Genomic DNA, 18,453 nt, shown 5'->3' with positions numbered 1-18,453 from the left:
ATATATATATATATATATATATATATATATATATATATATATATATATATATATATATATATATATATATATATATATATATATATATATATATATATATATATATATATATATATATATATATATATATATATATATATATATATATATATATATATATATATATCATATAATATATATATATAATACGTGAGTGGAAGCATACTAAGACTCGTATCACCCGCCTGCATCACTCAGTATATTTTGTATTAAGGACAGCATTCTTACCAAGAATATCGGAAAACTCTGGAAGTTTGTAAATGGGTAGATGAAAGGCCAGGCGTCCTTGCCACATACTTATACCAATATCTAATCAGGTACTGGTTATTAAGCACCATTTTACAAATATCTAACAAGCTATTGCTCAGTACCATCCGACCTCTTCTGCGTGGTGTAGCTTAGGTTTTATTAAAAGGAATTGAGAGGCTTTGTATCAGGGTATATCAGTGTAAGAGTGGCGGTGTCAGTAGTATGGGAGTCCATGAAAACAACCCCCAAGTCCAACTAGAGACATGGTGTCCAACTAGATTGGGGTAGATTGCACTAGGATGTGTTCCTCATGAAATATGATTTTCTGGTGTAATGTTTGAAGTGATTCAAACGATATAGATATTGATCTTTTAGTTTTCTGTAAAAAAAACCATTGCTGACGGTTTTGTCTGTCCGTCCGCACTTTTCCTGTCCGACTGAATCATCAGATCTTTAAAACTACTGATATTAGAAGGCTAATCTCAAATAAGAATATGTTGATCTTCCACCCTCCAATCATCAAACATACGAAATTGCAGCTGTGATTTATTTCTACCATCAGTAGTTTTTTTTTATTTTTTAAGGTTAAAGTTAGCCATAATATTACTTCTGGCCCCCTAATAGGTCACCAACAACAAAGGCCACCACCGGACAGTGGCTGAATTCATGGGCCGCGGCCAAGAGTTTCTCGATGGGCCAATTTGAGGCTGAAAGTTTCGAAATACAGCATTATACGCTATACCGATATTTATGATTGCGAAAGAATGGAGGCAGGTTCTGGCATCATTTTTATATTTTTTTTATTTACTCTGAATCTACGGTCAAAACCAAGAGATTCAGCACACGAGGTCAATAGAAGTTTCGTCAGACTAAATCATTCCAAAAGAAAAAATGGAAACCAAAACAATGTATCAACTTCTCATTTCTGGCGAGCTTTGATTAAAATCACAAATTTGGAAACCAAAAATCGTTGTCGAAGTGTATTTTGATGACCATTATAGAAAGCGAGGTAAAATGGATTTTTCCACTTTGCAACTGAAATCCTTTCAGTTAATCCCAACATTTCTAACAGGCATTAGCAAGAAGACTAATAGGAGCTACAATCTACAGTATTTAAATATTAAACCCACTAGTCTCAGCCGGTACGGCTGAATAAGTAATAAGATTTAGTGGGCGTAAGCCTGAATCCTATTAAATCATAACGCAGTTCATTCTAGATTACCATATTTCAATACGGAAGTGGATTCGGTGCTCTGTCATTTAATTCTCCAAGATGTATTCGATTATTATTATTATTATTATTATTATTATTATTAATATAATTCATAATGGCAAGTCATAATATATGAAATATATATATATATAGATGGTGAAGAAATTCATGCATGATGGCGCAGGATTAATTATAGACCATTATATAAAAATACAGATCTACATATTATATAAAAATATTTCAATAGGTTTTTTCGAGAACCTGCTCGATTCTCATTTTCAATTTGAGATTGAGAAGGAGAATCGAGCAGGTTCTCGAAAGCAATTTATTTTATTCATATTTTGTAATGTATATTTACACTACCGCCATTATGGATTTTCTTCACCAAACGATGTTTTATTGCGAAGGAGAATCGAGCAGGTTCGAAAGCTCTCGCTTTGTATATTTTTTAATATATATTTACACAGACACCACTGTAGATTTCTTCACAAATTTAGTGACTCATGTGTTTACGAGATTTTTACCAACATATTCTTCTGACAAAACTTCCGACGCGCAGAAAAAGTTCAGAGCTTCAGTTCCGCCCAGCCATTCAGTTCCGTCAGACTAAAAGAACAAAAATGCAACGCACAGCCCTTTATGATATTCTTCACGGTCGTCATCTTGTTGAAAAGCCTTGCATGGCGAGGATAATCATGAGCCAATGCTAAGCGACTGGCGCCTGCTGCATTGCATTTTTCTCCCATAACGAGGTTCCACTAAGCATTATTTAAAAGGATTCCTCGAAGCATTTCTATACGACTGCGGTCGTCATTGTCCACTTTGACGTCGAGGCCTGGATTTTTGGATCTCAGACTGGGATCTTGGAAAGGGAATTCTGGATCATTAATCACACGGTATTTATCTTTTTAATTTAAAGTTGATTTTCGTGTTCCTAAATTAGAGAGAGAGAGAGAGAGAGAGAGAGAGAGAGAGAGAGAAGAGAGAGAGAGTTGAGATATAGAATATTATTTTTTACTAAAAATAAATATTATATTATTGTGGGTTTAAACCAAAATAGTTGATCTTACGAAAAAGCTTGTTGGTTAGACTTTTGTTTTGTTTATATTATTATATATATCCAATTTATATAGCCATTAAAGAATATATATATATATATTAGTAAAGATATAATATATATAAATAGAATTATATATATATATATATATTTCGGTATATTATTTATATATATATATATATATATATATATATATATATATATATATATATATATATATATATATATATATATATATATATATATATATATATATATATATATATATATATATATATATATATATATATATATATATAATATATATATATATATAACTGAATGTGTGTGCAGCTGTTATGACAAATGAACAACAGGAAAAGATAAAGAGAACTGATTTGGTTTATGACAGAATATCACCCCTTGACTAGGAACCAATATAAAGGACCACGTACACAATCCAAAATAAAAAGAGAGAAATAGAAGATAGTGAAACAGAAAAAGGGTAATTAAACAGACGAGATAAAACAAACCAGAGGCGACCGAAGCAAAGCCTCACTGAAAGTTCCATTGCTCTTCTCACCGGACAAACACCTCTTCACAAAACCAGCCTTCTTCCATTAAGCCCTGATTTCTACTAACTGTGTTTCCTTTGATCTATTTACTCTCTCTCTCTCTCTCTCTCTCTCTCTCTCTCTCTCTCTCTCTCTCTCTCTCTCAAATGTGGGGATGAGAGGAATGAGATAAAAAAAAATATGGGAAAAAGAAATATAAAACACCTTCCATTATCTTCTCTCTCTCTCTCTCTCTCTCTCTCTCTCTCTCTCTCTCTCTCTCTCTCTCTCATAAAGCTTATAATGTCAAAATGAGAATCATAATGAAATTTTCATTAGCTTAAAAATCTCATGACATATAAACAACACAAGCTATTAATCTATTGTTTGAAACATACAAAACATTGTTTTTGTTTGAGTCTCCGTACTTGTAATTCACAAGTGCTCTTTCACAAAGTTCACAGGTTAAACAGAGATAAACCAGAGAGCAGGATTCCCTGTTACATTTGCTTTCCGGTAACAAAAATAAGCGCTTGGATTCTTCTCTCGCCATAAAGTTGCAAGGCTTAGGGATTAGAATATTTTTATATATAACTAAACACGATAAATAGCAGAAAAAATTTTTTATTTTCTCTCATAAAACGTTAACTCTGCAGTATTTATGCCCTTCCGTTATAATGATTTGTCTTTGTATATAACTAGATACCAATAAAAAAAGTAAAAAATGCGTCGAAGTTTCTTCGGCGCAATCGAGTTTTCTGTACAGCCGCTACATCGTATAATCAAGGCCACAGAATATAGATCTATCTTTCAGTGGTCTTGGTATAATGCTGTAGGAACCACGGCCCATGAAACTTTAACCGCGGGCCGGTGGTGGCCCAGCCTATATCGTTGCCAGAAGCACGAGCATGGCTAACTTTAATGGTCTTAATTAAATAAAATAAAAGCTACTGAGGCTGGAGGGCTGCAATTTGGCATGTTTGATGATTGAAGGGCGGATGAGCAACATACCATTTTGCAGCCCTCTTGCCTCAGTGGATTTTAAGATCTTAATTTATTGTGGACAGAAAAAGTGTATTAGACAAGAAAAAGTGGACAAGAAAAAGTGCGGACAGAGATAAAAAAGTGCGGACAGGAAAAACGGACGGACAGGAACAAATAGTTTTATATAGAAAACTGAAAAATGTTTTTTTTTTCTCCGGACAAGAAAATGGACCTAAAAGATAATGATTTGCCAGTTAAGAAAATATTTAAGGGGAAAGACTGAGAAAAAAAGCAAAATTGAGGTCCTTCCATTTAAATAAAACTGAAAAATGTGTTCTGAGTTTCATTCTTATAAGAAACAAGTTCTTCTCTACGGACAAGGTCATTTATTTATAAGGTGGTAAATATTTAATATAAATATATGATAACATTTAAATATATATATATATATATATGTTTATAATATATATTTATATATATAGCAATGTCATATTTATATATATATATATATAAATATAGAAATATATATATATATATATATATCATATATTATATTTGCATATTAATAAAATATATATATAAATATATATATATATATATATATATATATATATATATATATATATATATATATATATATATATATATATATATATATATATATATATATATATATATATATATATATATATATATATATATATATATATATATATATATATATATATATATATATATATATATATATATATATATATATATATATATATATATATATATATATATATATATATATATATATATATATATATATATATATATATATATATATATATATATATATATATATATATATATATATATATATATATATATATATATATATATATATATATATATATATATATATATATATATATATATATATATATATATATATATATATATATATATATATATATATATATATATATATATATATATATATGTAAAAATTGGAATATACAAAACGAAAATCCCTCTCTTAAGAAACCGATAGTAAGTTGAGGATAAGTGGAGGAAAAAAGTAAATAGAATGTCTTATGAGATCTCGCCGATATTAAAGCGTTCCAGAGTATGAAAGCGCCAAGTCGAAACTTTCTCAATTTCGCATGACAGAGAGAGAGAGAGAGAGAGAGAGAGAGAGAGAGAGAGAGAGAGAGAGAGAGAGAGAGAGAGAGAGGGTGTCGCAAAGTGCCACTTTAATCAAAGAAGTTTTACCCTGTAACCGTTTTAATTAAAAAGATCTTTTATAAATTTAGGGTCGAGTTTCCAAAGTTAAATTCTCTCTCATAAAGCAGAGGCTAAATCATTTAGAAGCGGGATTATGACACTGCACACTTCCTATTCGTTTAATTTTTAAAACAATTATGTGAAGTTAATATTGTTTTTCCTTTGTTTTCACTTTAAATTCAATAGATACTTTGTAGAAGGATAAAGTTTCTTGGCTGTTTCACTTTGTTTTTCAGTTTACCTGAAATTCTGATGATTGAATTTATATATATATATATATATATATATATATATATATATAATATATGATGATTATATATATATATATATATATATATATATATATATATATATATATATATATATATATATATATATATATATATATATATATATACATATATATATTATTTTCCCTAAATTCTAAATTCATGATATATTTGATAATCATGCAATTTCCCAGGGATTTCTCCGATAAAAACGAAATTGCCGTTAAAATATTCAGTAGAGTAATTGCAATGTCCAATAATTCATTAACATATTTAGAATCAATTAAGTTCTTTCCTATTAATATTCAAGAAATTTTAATATTACCAACGCTAAGAAAATTTATGATTGAAGAAACATTTTCAGTTCGTATTTTCAATCACATTATGTCATTCTAAATGATGATTTGAAATACGATTGCATGCAATTAGAAAGAAGCACTTTTCCTTACAATTTGTCTATGTTAGCTTTAAATTGTTATTATGAGAGAGAGAGAGAGAGAGAGAGAGAGAGAGAGAGAGAGAGAGAGAGAGAGAGAGAGAGACAGAATAAGAGTAGAAAAGTCTGTCATTCATAAATATAGTGATTTTGACATTGTCCAGGTCATCTGATGGCCCTTTACGCAGATATTTTATTATGACAAAGCTCCTTCTCTTTCATCGCTCTCCCTCTTCTTATTCTTTTCGATATTCAGCTGAATGCAACTGATCTAGGTCGTATATTTCTTCGAAAGTAGTTTTTATTCTTATGTTACCCATCGATTTCGCCAAGTTCAATTCGAGGTGGTAATATCCACCTTTTAGATTTATGGGCGAATTTCCAATCGACGCCTCCACCCCTCCCAGCGGGACTGATGCTACATTCCCCCCCTACCCGCAACCCCGCCCCCCCAATAGGGGAGCCGTTCAGGTGCCCAGTGGAAGGAAAAGACGGTACGTTTCGCGGGATAAAAATCTCGGCCTTTCCGCAGTGGGAGTTTTGCGTCGTCGTCGTATCCGGGAAAGCTTTTTCCGTCATTTTAGAATGAAGAAGAGTTTGCTCTTAAGAAAGTCTCACCATAGTTACTGATTTTATAAAGCCACTTTTCAAGATACTTCTATCTAATATATTTTCTTTTTGAGACCAACGGAAAATTTCAGGAATTTTTGATTTTCTGAAAAGCATTTTATGACGATTTGTCACTGAAAAGCAACACAGCTTAGATGATCAATTAAATAATTAAAGGTTCAGAAAATTATCGTCTACTTATAAATTCCCAAATGGGCCTTACCCAGGCAAGAAAGCACCCCTACCTGAATCCATAACGTCACTGTTGTTTGCTAGTTCACTTGTCCTGGTTGTAATGTCAGGTACACTGGTAGTTATCACAAAGTTAGTGAACACAGGGCTGAGCATCAGAACAGTGGCACTACTCAGCAACTGCAGGTCGCTCTCACCAGCATGACTGTAGTTTCACACACCAAGACTTCAAACTCCTAAATAAAGCGATAGTTAACTTGGACCTTCTCACCAGTCTCTTTGTAATGGTTGTTCATTAATTAGCAACTTACCTATTTCAAGCGTTAAGAGTATTTTGGTCGTTGTTAAGTTTCACTTAATTTTCTTTATAGTATTTTTTACTACCAGTCTTCTTACAACTTTGCTATCTGTGCATTTGGATGAATGGATTTATTTTTTTATGTTGGTTAAGTTTATTTTCTTGCTATAAATAACATGATCCAGTCACGCTTTATGTTTCTTACCTGCTACAAACTATGTACATGAGGAATCGGCGTCTGTGTCTATGATTGTTCATTATTTCAATGTTTTTTCGTTGCTTATGCGCACATCCTGCTGTGTCTCTTGCTTCCCTTACTTGCTAATGTTCTTATTTATCATTTTATGTTATTATATATATATATATATATATATATATATATATATATATATATATATATATATATATATATATATATATATATATATATATACATATATATATATATATATATATATATATATATATATATATATCCATATATGTTATATATATATATATATATATATATATATATATATATATATATATATATATATATATATATATATATATATATATATATATATATATATATATATATATATATATATATATATTTATATATATATATATATATATATATATATATATATATATATATATATATATATGTATATGGGATACATGTGTGTATGTGTATTTTTTTACCTTTATTTTTCAGCTCTAGAATTTCTTTATCTTTCAATGAAAAGCCAACCTTTTCATCCTTCACAAATTAATCCTTTGAAACGCTTTCACTCATGCTGAAAGCCCCATTCACTGTCGTCTACTTCATGGGAAAATAATTCTCTGTTTTCCAATTTCCATTTACTAGCGACTTCATCAGTCAAAAATCAAGGTACCACAAATAACAAGCGAGTTTTCAAACTCTCTCTCTCTCTCTCTCTCTCTCTCTCTCTCTCTCTCTCTCTCTCTCTCTCTCGCCACTTGAATGGCAACCGTTCCATTTGAAATTCCTAAATAAACGAAGAAATCATTTCATTCCTAGCTGGTTTAGGAATTCCTCAATTTAGAATAATTTTAAAGCAGATATACTTTATTATAAAAATATTTTTTTTGAAATAGATATACTTACTTGAAATAGAAATTGAACTATAGATAGGTCCACTATGATATATATATATATATATATATATATATATATATATATATATATATATATATATATATATATATATATATATATATATATATATATATATATATATATATATATATATATATATATATATATATATATATATATATATATATATATATAATATATTATATATATATAGAATTCTTTATTTTCAGATGTGAATGATATTTAGACATATTTGGTTAAAAAAAGTGTTAAAAGTGTTAAACCTTAATGACAGAAGGATACTACTGATTAGGAAAACGTATTAAGCACTGCTTATCACACTAAACAACGAAGCCCTTATGCCTTCAGGAAACAAACACTTGAAATTATTCTGACTGAATAAATCTCTGAAAGAAAAAGAAAAGCCTCAGACGAAGTCAGCACAAGAGAGTAATTGTTGACAGTAATATAATACAACCGACTAATGAGGAGAATTAATGAAAAGTTCAATTACATTCATTACCACATTCACAAGAAGCGTTTTCGAGCCCCATAACTAACTTTTAAATATAATGATCAATTAAAAGCTAAGAAATTGTCATCTGTGTCTCTACACATACGCACACACATACATACAGTATATATACCGGTGTTTATAGTACACTAATCAAACTCTGTGAACTGAGATATCAAAACCATGATTTAACTACATTTATTCATGAAATGTAATTTCGAACTGGAAGCCTCCCCCTTTTTTTATTTAGTCAGTGCCTCTACTCATGACGTATAATGGTGCGTGTTGGAGATTAGTAAGAAAAAAGCCGTTTAATATGCTGTACACGACGAGTTACCATTAAGCTAGAAATTAGAACTATACCGATTATATATAAAATGCTGGTTTTAGTATTCAGCAACTATTTTTCATTTATGTCATCTCATTTGCAGGAATGTGATTTGTAACTGTGTTTTTAACAGTTTTATATTGATACATAAATGCATTTGTGGGATAACTATTTCTAAGTATTTTACATTTATAATGCTCACTTAAGAATAATTACTGACCAGTTGTTTCTTTTTAAAGTAGCTCATTATCATTTATAAAATATTATTATTAGTATATATTTTTCTTTCCTAATTTATGTGTCCTAAAATCCTTTGAATACATAAATGCACTATGACAATTTAAGAATCACATTGAATATTTTCAATGACAGTATTAGTTCCATCTCTTTCTCATCAAGCTAATTCATTATCATGCCAGAAACATGACAGAATATTAACATTAATATTAATATTCGTTCCTTTTCATCAAACTAACTCATTATCAAGCCAGGAAAACAAGCAATAGAATGTTACTGCTAATAAGATACTTTTACCTAATTCCTCCAAATGTGAAATCCCTCAAAATACCACAAGACCTAATTAGAATATTATTATCAATAGTATTTGTTCCTTATCATCAAACTAACTCATTATCAAGTCAGAAAACAATAGAATATTATTGTTAATATTTTTTTTCTAATTCATCAAGATGTGAAATCCCTCAGAATACTACGTGTATTTAAGAACCAGTTAGAATATTATTATTAATAATATTTGTTCCTTCTCATCAAGCTAATTCATTATCAAGCCAGAAACATCATGGAATATAACTAATAATATTTTTCCCTAATTCATCCAAATGTGAATTCCTTCACACTACCTCGACAATATTACCTTGAGCTCCGGCTGGATGGAGTTCGTCCTCATTTCAGTCCTTCAGGAGACGAAACCTTCGAAGACCTGAAGTTGGCGCTGCGGTCTTCGGGCTTAAGTCAGCGGTAATAATGTGAGGGAGAATTTGATTAGTGATATTTCCTTAATGAGCTGACAGCCCTGTCCTTTCCCTTGTCATTTTGCTTGGATTCCCTTTGTCCACAGGACACTGAACTTCTAATCTCTGTCTCTGTCTGTCTGTCTCTTCTGAGTATTCCTGTATTCATTTTTGTTTGGATTCAATTTGCCCATAGGACACTGAACTTCTCTCTCTCTCTCTCTCTCTCTCTCTCTCTCTCTCTCTCTTATGCATATTCCTTTGTTTGCCTAACCACTTTTGCAAAAGAAAGATTTCTTACAAAAGAACAGCTAAGAAGTACTCATAGTAGCATGGGTCTTAAAATGTAGAAACAATCCCACAAGCCAATATTTATTTTAAAATATATTTACAGTTACATAACTTTGGATTTGTTTCTCTAAATGAACATCACGTGGAGATAAGAAAAGACGTATATCACCTTCTATTTTCACAGTTTTAACAGCTGGAGGTATATGTTTGTAAAAGGGGAATATCAGTGTTTCGTATAAATGGCTGCTCTATACCTGGGGAACTCTCAAATGAGTGATTACCTTTAGATTGAAGAAGCAAGAATAACCTTTCCTTGTATGGAGGTCTGTCCTCTTATCAGGAAGGCTCCTCAAACACTGTTCTTCTCGACTGAGTTGAATGAAAGGCTTCCTGTTGAACAAACGACCATATGTTGCCATTTCAGATTGCCCCTGCTTCAGGTGAGGATGGTCTCAGATGGGTAAGGGTAAAACCTCTTGGGTTCTCAACAACCCTTCAGGAATGAGGGTACCGTCCTGTCTCTCGCCCTTTTCATGGTATCAAGACGTTTGGGCTCAATAATTGCTCCTGTGGACTGGTGAGTGCTCATAATTTTTTCCTCTTTGTGGATACCAGTGGCAGTAGTAACTAAGTACTCGATATCTAACGACTTTCCTGGTCGTAGGAGGTAATGGAGCTCATCAGGTTTGCATGTTTACATAATTATTAGATGGACATTATATCCGGAGGCGTATGTAGACTGAGATTTTTCTGTCACTTGGCAAATCCACTGCAGTCTAATGAACTGTTCGATTAATACATATGCATCAACACAGTGGAAAATGTTTACAGGAAGATTTTGAGGACAATACTACAAATAAGAGGGGAAAGTAACCTATCATATCATCATTATTATTATTATTATTATTATTATTATTATTATTATTATTATTATTATTATTATTATTATTATTATTATTATTATTATTCAGAAGATAAAACCCTATCCACATAGAACAGGCAAACAGTGGCCATTGTCTTGAAACTAAAGCTTCCAAAGAATATGGTGTTCATTTGAAAGAAGTTAAAGAAGGTAATAGGAAATACAGAAATAAGAGATCATTTTTCAGAAAGAAAAAAAAAGATAAATTAACAAATCAGTAGATAAACAGATAACAATGCAAACAAATTACTCAAGCACAAAGGCATTTATTGTAGGTCAGTAATGCATTGCATCTTCGCTTGAACTTCCGAGATTCAAATTGAACAGCATCCTTAGGGAGGCTGTTCCACCTCCGGAACTGAGAAGTTCGACAGCGAGGCACATTCACTGTATGTTGGTGCTGCTGTTCAGCAAACCTGGTCTCTCTCGGCAGGAGAAGAGGATCAGGGCTCAAACGTGATAGCTAAGTTCTCTGGTAAAATAATACTTATAAAAACTGACAGACGAGAGACCAGATAAAAAGAATCTACTATTTGTAAAGTCAAGGTTGTCTGCGAAACAGCATTACGTGAGCGAAGTTGGAATTTCAGAGACGGCAAATGGAAGCACTAATTTCAGTTGAATGGGGCGAGAGAGAGAAATTTAAATTACTTGCATTACCAGAGTTGGAGAGAGAGAGAGAGAGAGAGAGAGAGAGAGAGAATCCACGTGCTAACTGGCAGAGCGAAAAATAAAACATTTTAGTTTCCGTTTAGTTATGTGCCTAACCTTTTGAGAGAAGCGGCTGCAATATCTTCAGCATTTCGAGGCATTTGTTGGAAATGAAGGCAACGAATTGCAACAAAGTGTGGGCCATTTACTCGGCTTGGTAGTCTGCTGGGCCATTTACTCGTCGACTTGGTCTTTTATCTTTTCTTTTCCTCTTTTATTTCTCTCTTTGTAAATAGCTTTTCCTCTTTTTTCCTCTTTTACCTCTTTGTAAATAGCTTTTCCTCTTTTATTTCCTCTTTTACCTCTTTGTAAATAGCTTTTCCTCTTTTGTAAATTTACGCGGACGGATTTACGAGTGGAGAAAGACCTTTTGATCAAACAGTTAAGTTCAAGCGAATGTTAAATGAATGCGTAGGAATCACATAAGGTTGAAAAAAAAAGTTGAGTCGCCTGAAAATGAGAATATATGAATATCGTCATGTATAACTGGATAAAAAAAAGTTCCCCGTCATTTCATACAATAAAAAAATGAGCTCATTGATGTGAAAAACGTCCGTCGCAGTTAATCTTCCCCTTTTCATTCTCATGTACGGAGTACAGATTAAATTTCACCTTTAAATACATCAAATTTAAATGATGTCAAATTTTCTTTTTGCTCACTAGGCAAGCATTCAATGTAGAAAATTCTTTTCAGAACTTATGCATTTTGCAAAAAAAAAAAAAAAAAAACTCCCAAATCAAAAACATCTCGCACAAATTTATCACAAGAAATGGTCACATTTTTTTGAAAACAGTTTTTGATAAGTTGTGGCTGATAGCTCACCATGAAACACTCTTTATTTTCTGGTATTAGTTCCTTGCAATCTGAAAAAATATATAATTGTCATGTAGGTTTAAAAATGACAACGAAGGTTCATGAAAGCTAGCAACAAACTCGTGTCAGTCGCTGATATTACTCATACTTGACGAATGTGAATTGAAATTATATATATATATATATATATATATATATATATATATATATATATATATATATATATATATATATATATATATATATATATATATATATATATATATATATATATATATATATATATATATATATATATATATATATATATATATATATATATATATATATATATATATATATATATATATATATATATATATATATATATATATATATATATATATATATATATATATATATATATATATACATATATATATACATATACATACAGTATATATACGATACATATACACACAGGCGGCCCGCATGCCTTTTTGTTTTTTCAACAGTAGTCCTTAGACTAAACAACTTGGACGGCCCTGCTCTAAAGGAAAAAAAAAAGGTAAGGAAAATGTGATAAATACGGCAATATATAGTTGAGACTCGCGGCCCAGTTAGATTGTACAAACTCCCCCAAATTTTTTTGTTGGTTCAGAAAGTTTATGAAACTAATTTCGAGTCAGAGGAGATAAAAGTACATAAGTTCCGTCCACTCATAATGAAACTTAGTCGAGTGGGAAATACCTTCTTGGGGAGTAATAATAGTTTCAAAGACCCACAATAATAGGAGAAATACTTTTTTTACACAGTTAAGTGGTCTCTTTTTTTGTCTGGTTAAGAAATATATATATAATATATATATATATATATATATATATATATATATATATATATATATATATATATATATATATATATATATATATATATATATATATATATATATATATATATATATATATATATATATATATATATATATATATATATATATACATATATATATATATATATATATATATATATATATATATATATATATATATATATATATATATATATATATATATATATATATACATATATATATATATATGGGCTATCAATAATAAAAATATTGAATATCAAGTCACATAGTTTCTTGGCTAAAAAGGTGCCTGCCCTGAGATACTTTCTTTCCCACATTTTTCATCGAATAAAAATTGTGGCTTTGCATTCACTGGTTTCTTGCTTCGAGGCTTAAAGCTGGTAGATAATGTACCTTTCGGTGACGCGAATAATGATTTCCACTCTGATAAATGGAAGAACATTCTTTGGAGAATATCTCAGGGAGGAGAGATGATTAATCTCTCTCTCTCTCTCTCTCTCTCTCTCTCTCTCTCTCTCTCTCTCTCTCTCTCTCTCTCTCTCTCACAGCTTAAGCCGGGGATCTTCAATATTGCTTCCTCAATTTCTGTCGACGGTGGCGCCCTCCAGTCATTTTTAAGCATACTAGTGCGAATTATACTCTGTTTTACGAATTATGCAAAGGAACACACCTTCAATTGCAAAATAACTCAGAAAGGGGAACTAATTTATCTAATCATTTCCCCGAATAATACCTCTTCGTTAGTCAGTCCATGATTCGCATAAACAGAGGAAGAATGATTTGATAATTCATGCAGGAAGCGAAAGTCATTTCTCGACGGGAGATTATTATTATTATTATTATTATTATTATTATTATTATTATTATTATTATTATTATTATTATTATTAAATCAGAAGATGAACCCTATTCATATGGAACAAGCCCACCACAGGGGCCACTGACTTGAAATTCAAGAAGCTTCCAAAGAATATTATGGTGTTCATTCGAAAGAAGTAACAGAATGTAATGGGAAATTCGGAAAGAAGAACAGATCAGTTATTGGAAAAACAAATGAACTAACAAAAGGCAAATAAAAGAGATTTCGATGTTTCTTTTGTATCTAAGACTGCAAACTCAGAAGTTAATTAGAGCAAGCGGAAAGCATCGAGAGTTGCTTTGAACTCTCGCTTCTTCTGCCGTCTGTAATTGGGAGAGAAAGTGTTGCTCTTTTCCTGATTCGATTTCGTCCTTTTCATCTGAGTCTGAAGCTTCAACGACGTCTTCAAAGGCTTCTTCAATATTACTCTTCTTATTTACGGAGGCGTTATTACGAATGCCGTTGAAGTTCGAATTTTAATAATGTCCGTTTATGTCTAAGTAATGTGCAAGCAATTTAATGAAGTTTAGCAGATGAATGTCTCGTTATATGTATATATTTTATATGATATATATTTATATGAAGTTCTATATAGATGCTATATATATATATATATATATATATATATATATATATATATATATATATATATATATATATATATATATATATATATATATATATATATATATATATATATATATATATGTATATGTATGTATATATATATGTATGTGTATGTGTGTATGTGTATACGTATATATATAGAATATTTATATTATATATCGTTTTAACAAAATATCCACACGAATAAAAAGTTATTTCATCAAAGTGATGAAAATAAATATGCGACAGGCTTATGCTGCAAATTATTTCGTGGGCCCTAAAAGAAATCACGAGTTACGTTCATGAAAATCTAGACGCTGTATTTTAAACTTCCATGAAAGACAAGCAAAAGAAGGGAGTAGGAAATAAAAATAATATTTGCAAAACTAGCGATTTCAAGGATATCCATAGATCGCATTCGGTCATGTTCCAAGAAGCAAGACACTACTAAGATTTGAGAGTCCTTGGCAAATGACAACATCGCCTAGTTCGGACATTTTTGAACCTTCGGACCTTCGACTTACTGCATCGTTCTGGGCGGTAGACGTTTAACAGGGGTTTGCTCAGTGATCATTTTTCCTCAGTAGTGGCGTATTTAATTCCTCTTTAATTTATCGTAGCGTAATTGGTCCTGTTGTGAAGTGTTTACGAAAAAACAGTTTATCACGCGACTAAACTACAGTTGGCGCTTGAGATTTCATCGATTGTTGCCACTTCGTTGGTCAAGTTATAATAAACCGGCTTCTGCAAGGTAACACTGGAACTTCACTATTTTAATTCTAATATCGTTTAATTGTTCTGGGGATTTTCGAATCCTGCTGCTGCGTGTTTAGTCTCGTACAAATCTTTGACAGTCATTGTAACTATTTTTGTGGGCGTGTACCCATGACCTGACGTGAGTAAATGCCCAAAATTTACAAGATTTAGAGTAAGTTGCCAACAGTTCTAAAGGTTTGGATTTTCCAGGATGTCTTTGGTACGAGTTTGAGTTCCTGTTCTAACAGTAAAGCTTCAGGCAGGACAAAGCTGCTCTCTATAGCAACAGGTATGTAGGAGGTATTTTTTTCTGCTAAGTTTAGTTTTGTCATTTTTGTCAGATTTTTTTTGTCTTAAATTTACTTTTTGAATTTTTTTAATAAATTTAGTTTTTTTGTTTTTTCATAAATTTATTTTTTGATTTTTTAATACTTTTTTGAATAAATTTATTTTTTTTGATTTGTTCTAAATTTTGATTTTTTTAATTTTTCATAAGTTTACTTTTTTAATTTGTAAATAAAACTTTAATTTGTTTTATAAATTTTTTTAAATTTTTATATAAAATTTTTTTTTTTTTTAATAAATTTTAATTTTTAAAAATTTTTTTTAATTTTAATTTCCTTTATCCTCCACCCTTAGGGCTGTTCTTTAATAACTATAGGGGTGGGGATCCCCATGTTCTGCATAGTAGGTCGTATGGATTCTACTATGTAGGTTCTGGGTGGTTTTTCTTTCAGGTTTCAGATTTTTTTTAGACTTAATCTATTGCTTAGTTTTCTTTTGAGTTCAGATAGGTATTAGGTGTTAAAACGTGCTTGGCTACCTCCCGCTCAGTTAAGTTTGCAGTTAAGCTTCGTAAGGTTCCAGGAATTTAAAGGTTCGAGGAATTTAAGAATGTTTATGCCATCGAACGGCAATATTCAGCATTAAAACTAATTAAATTTATGAACAGGTCTGCCGTCTTTGTTTTACTTTAGAATTTTAGCCTCCTGAAAATGGTTTAAGTTTGTGGTTAGGTTAAACCAGTTAAGTTTTGTCCAATATTCGCAAAGGTTTTGTCCAAATTTAAATTTTTAAGCTCATAGTTGGCGTTAGGCTTAATAGAATTTTCAAAGGATTCGTACTTGGTATTTCCTTTCTCGCAACCGAAAATTTCTGGTTATAGGAATTATAGGAAGCTCCCTAAATGTACGGGTCATTTACGATAATAGGGCTTGCTTACCCAATAGCTAATCTCTTGAAAATCATCAAAACCATGCAAAATTTTCCCCAGACAGGGATTGTCCAGAGTAATGTTTGGATTTCTCCTGTTAGCAGATGGAATTAGTTTTTAGTTTGTCAGTAACTCGTAGCTAAGAACTTTCACCTCCTGTTAGCAGAAAGCACAAAAGCAATTTTTTGTTTAGTTAAAAATTTGGAAATTGATTCTAGGGCAACTGATACCAGGAGAACTCGTTCCCGTAAAACTCGTTCCAGGAAAAACTCGTTCCAGGTAAAAACTGATATACGTAAAACTCGTTCCAGGGTAAAATCGTTATAGACAAAACTGATATATAGGACAACTATATATATAGGACAACTGATAACAGGTATAAATATTTTCACTTAAAAAAATAACCCACTTAAAATAGTTACTGATAAAGTAAATAGGCTAGTTTTTAGTTTATAGACAAGTGATCATTTAACTCGATTAATTATTGACTGGCATCCTATAAATTTCATAGATCAAGCTGGTGTTCGTCCAGCTAACAACTCTCAAACGGTCGTCATTTTTTGTCAACTTTTCAATAGTTTTAAATTTTCTTTAGCCCTCACAATGTCATATAAAATCTTTGCGAGGATAATAAGCTTGTGGATGCTAACTGCGTATATAATTTTTCAGACAGAATGCAGACAAATCAAGAGAAGTATGGATGGCTGTGAAGTAAAGACGTGCAGAGCGCGTTCAGACGATGGCTGAGGAGGACCCTTTAGAAGTAGTATCTTCAACAGGGGAACACTTTCATTGAAAGCGCTGATGTGAATAAAATGAAATCGAGGATTGTCCTCGGTTCTATGAAAGCCAAAGCCTTGTCTTCATCACAAGAGACCGCGAGAATTGTGACTGCGACAGAATGTTCTTCCCTACAAGATGAGGCGTTGGCTGAACTGCCAGCAACATCAAGTTTACCACGAAGTATTTGACTGCGGCGACAGCTGAATAGTAGTCCCCCCCTCCCCAATTCCATCAGAAAAAGGTGGTTTTGATATCCCGCTATTGTACTGCAATTGCGAATCTGGGGAATCATTTTTGTAGTATGATACTGGCGTAGAAGATGAGGGAAGAATAGTAATTTTCGCCTCAACAGATCTGGATCTTGCTAAAATTCGTGACTGGGCTGACTGGGCTGAGGATGACATTGAAAGTTTGCCCATCTAGATATTACCGGTTATATACAATTGGCATTCAAATAGGTACAAATTACCTGTGTTTTCGCATTACCCAACAAGCGGCAATCAACTTATGATCGGTTGTTTTCTCAGTTACTCCTATTCAGCTTACAAAGCAGATGATGGACTTGGAAAAAGA

At 31.2% G+C, this 18,453-nt stretch overlaps 1 long non-coding RNA gene across 1 annotated transcript in view; it reads left to right on the top strand.

The window, feature by feature from the left end:
• LOC136842129 (uncharacterized) overlaps nt 1-17,961 on the top strand; it is a 59,635-nt gene extending 41,674 nt beyond the window's left edge. The window contains exon 3 of the long non-coding RNA XR_010854186.1: nt 17,767-17,961. This is a non-coding gene — a long non-coding RNA (uncharacterized lncRNA). The remainder of the gene's footprint in view (nt 1-17,766) is intronic.
• The last annotated feature ends 492 nt before the right edge of the window (nt 17,962-18,453 follow it).

This window comes from Macrobrachium rosenbergii, chromosome 9 (assembly GCF_040412425.1).
Source record: "Macrobrachium rosenbergii isolate ZJJX-2024 chromosome 9, ASM4041242v1, whole genome shotgun sequence".
In the NCBI taxonomy this organism is placed as follows: Eukaryota; Metazoa; Arthropoda; class Malacostraca; order Decapoda; family Palaemonidae; genus Macrobrachium; species Macrobrachium rosenbergii.
The sequence above is the reverse complement of the archived record's forward strand: the minus strand, read 5'-3'. Positions and strand labels throughout refer to the sequence as shown.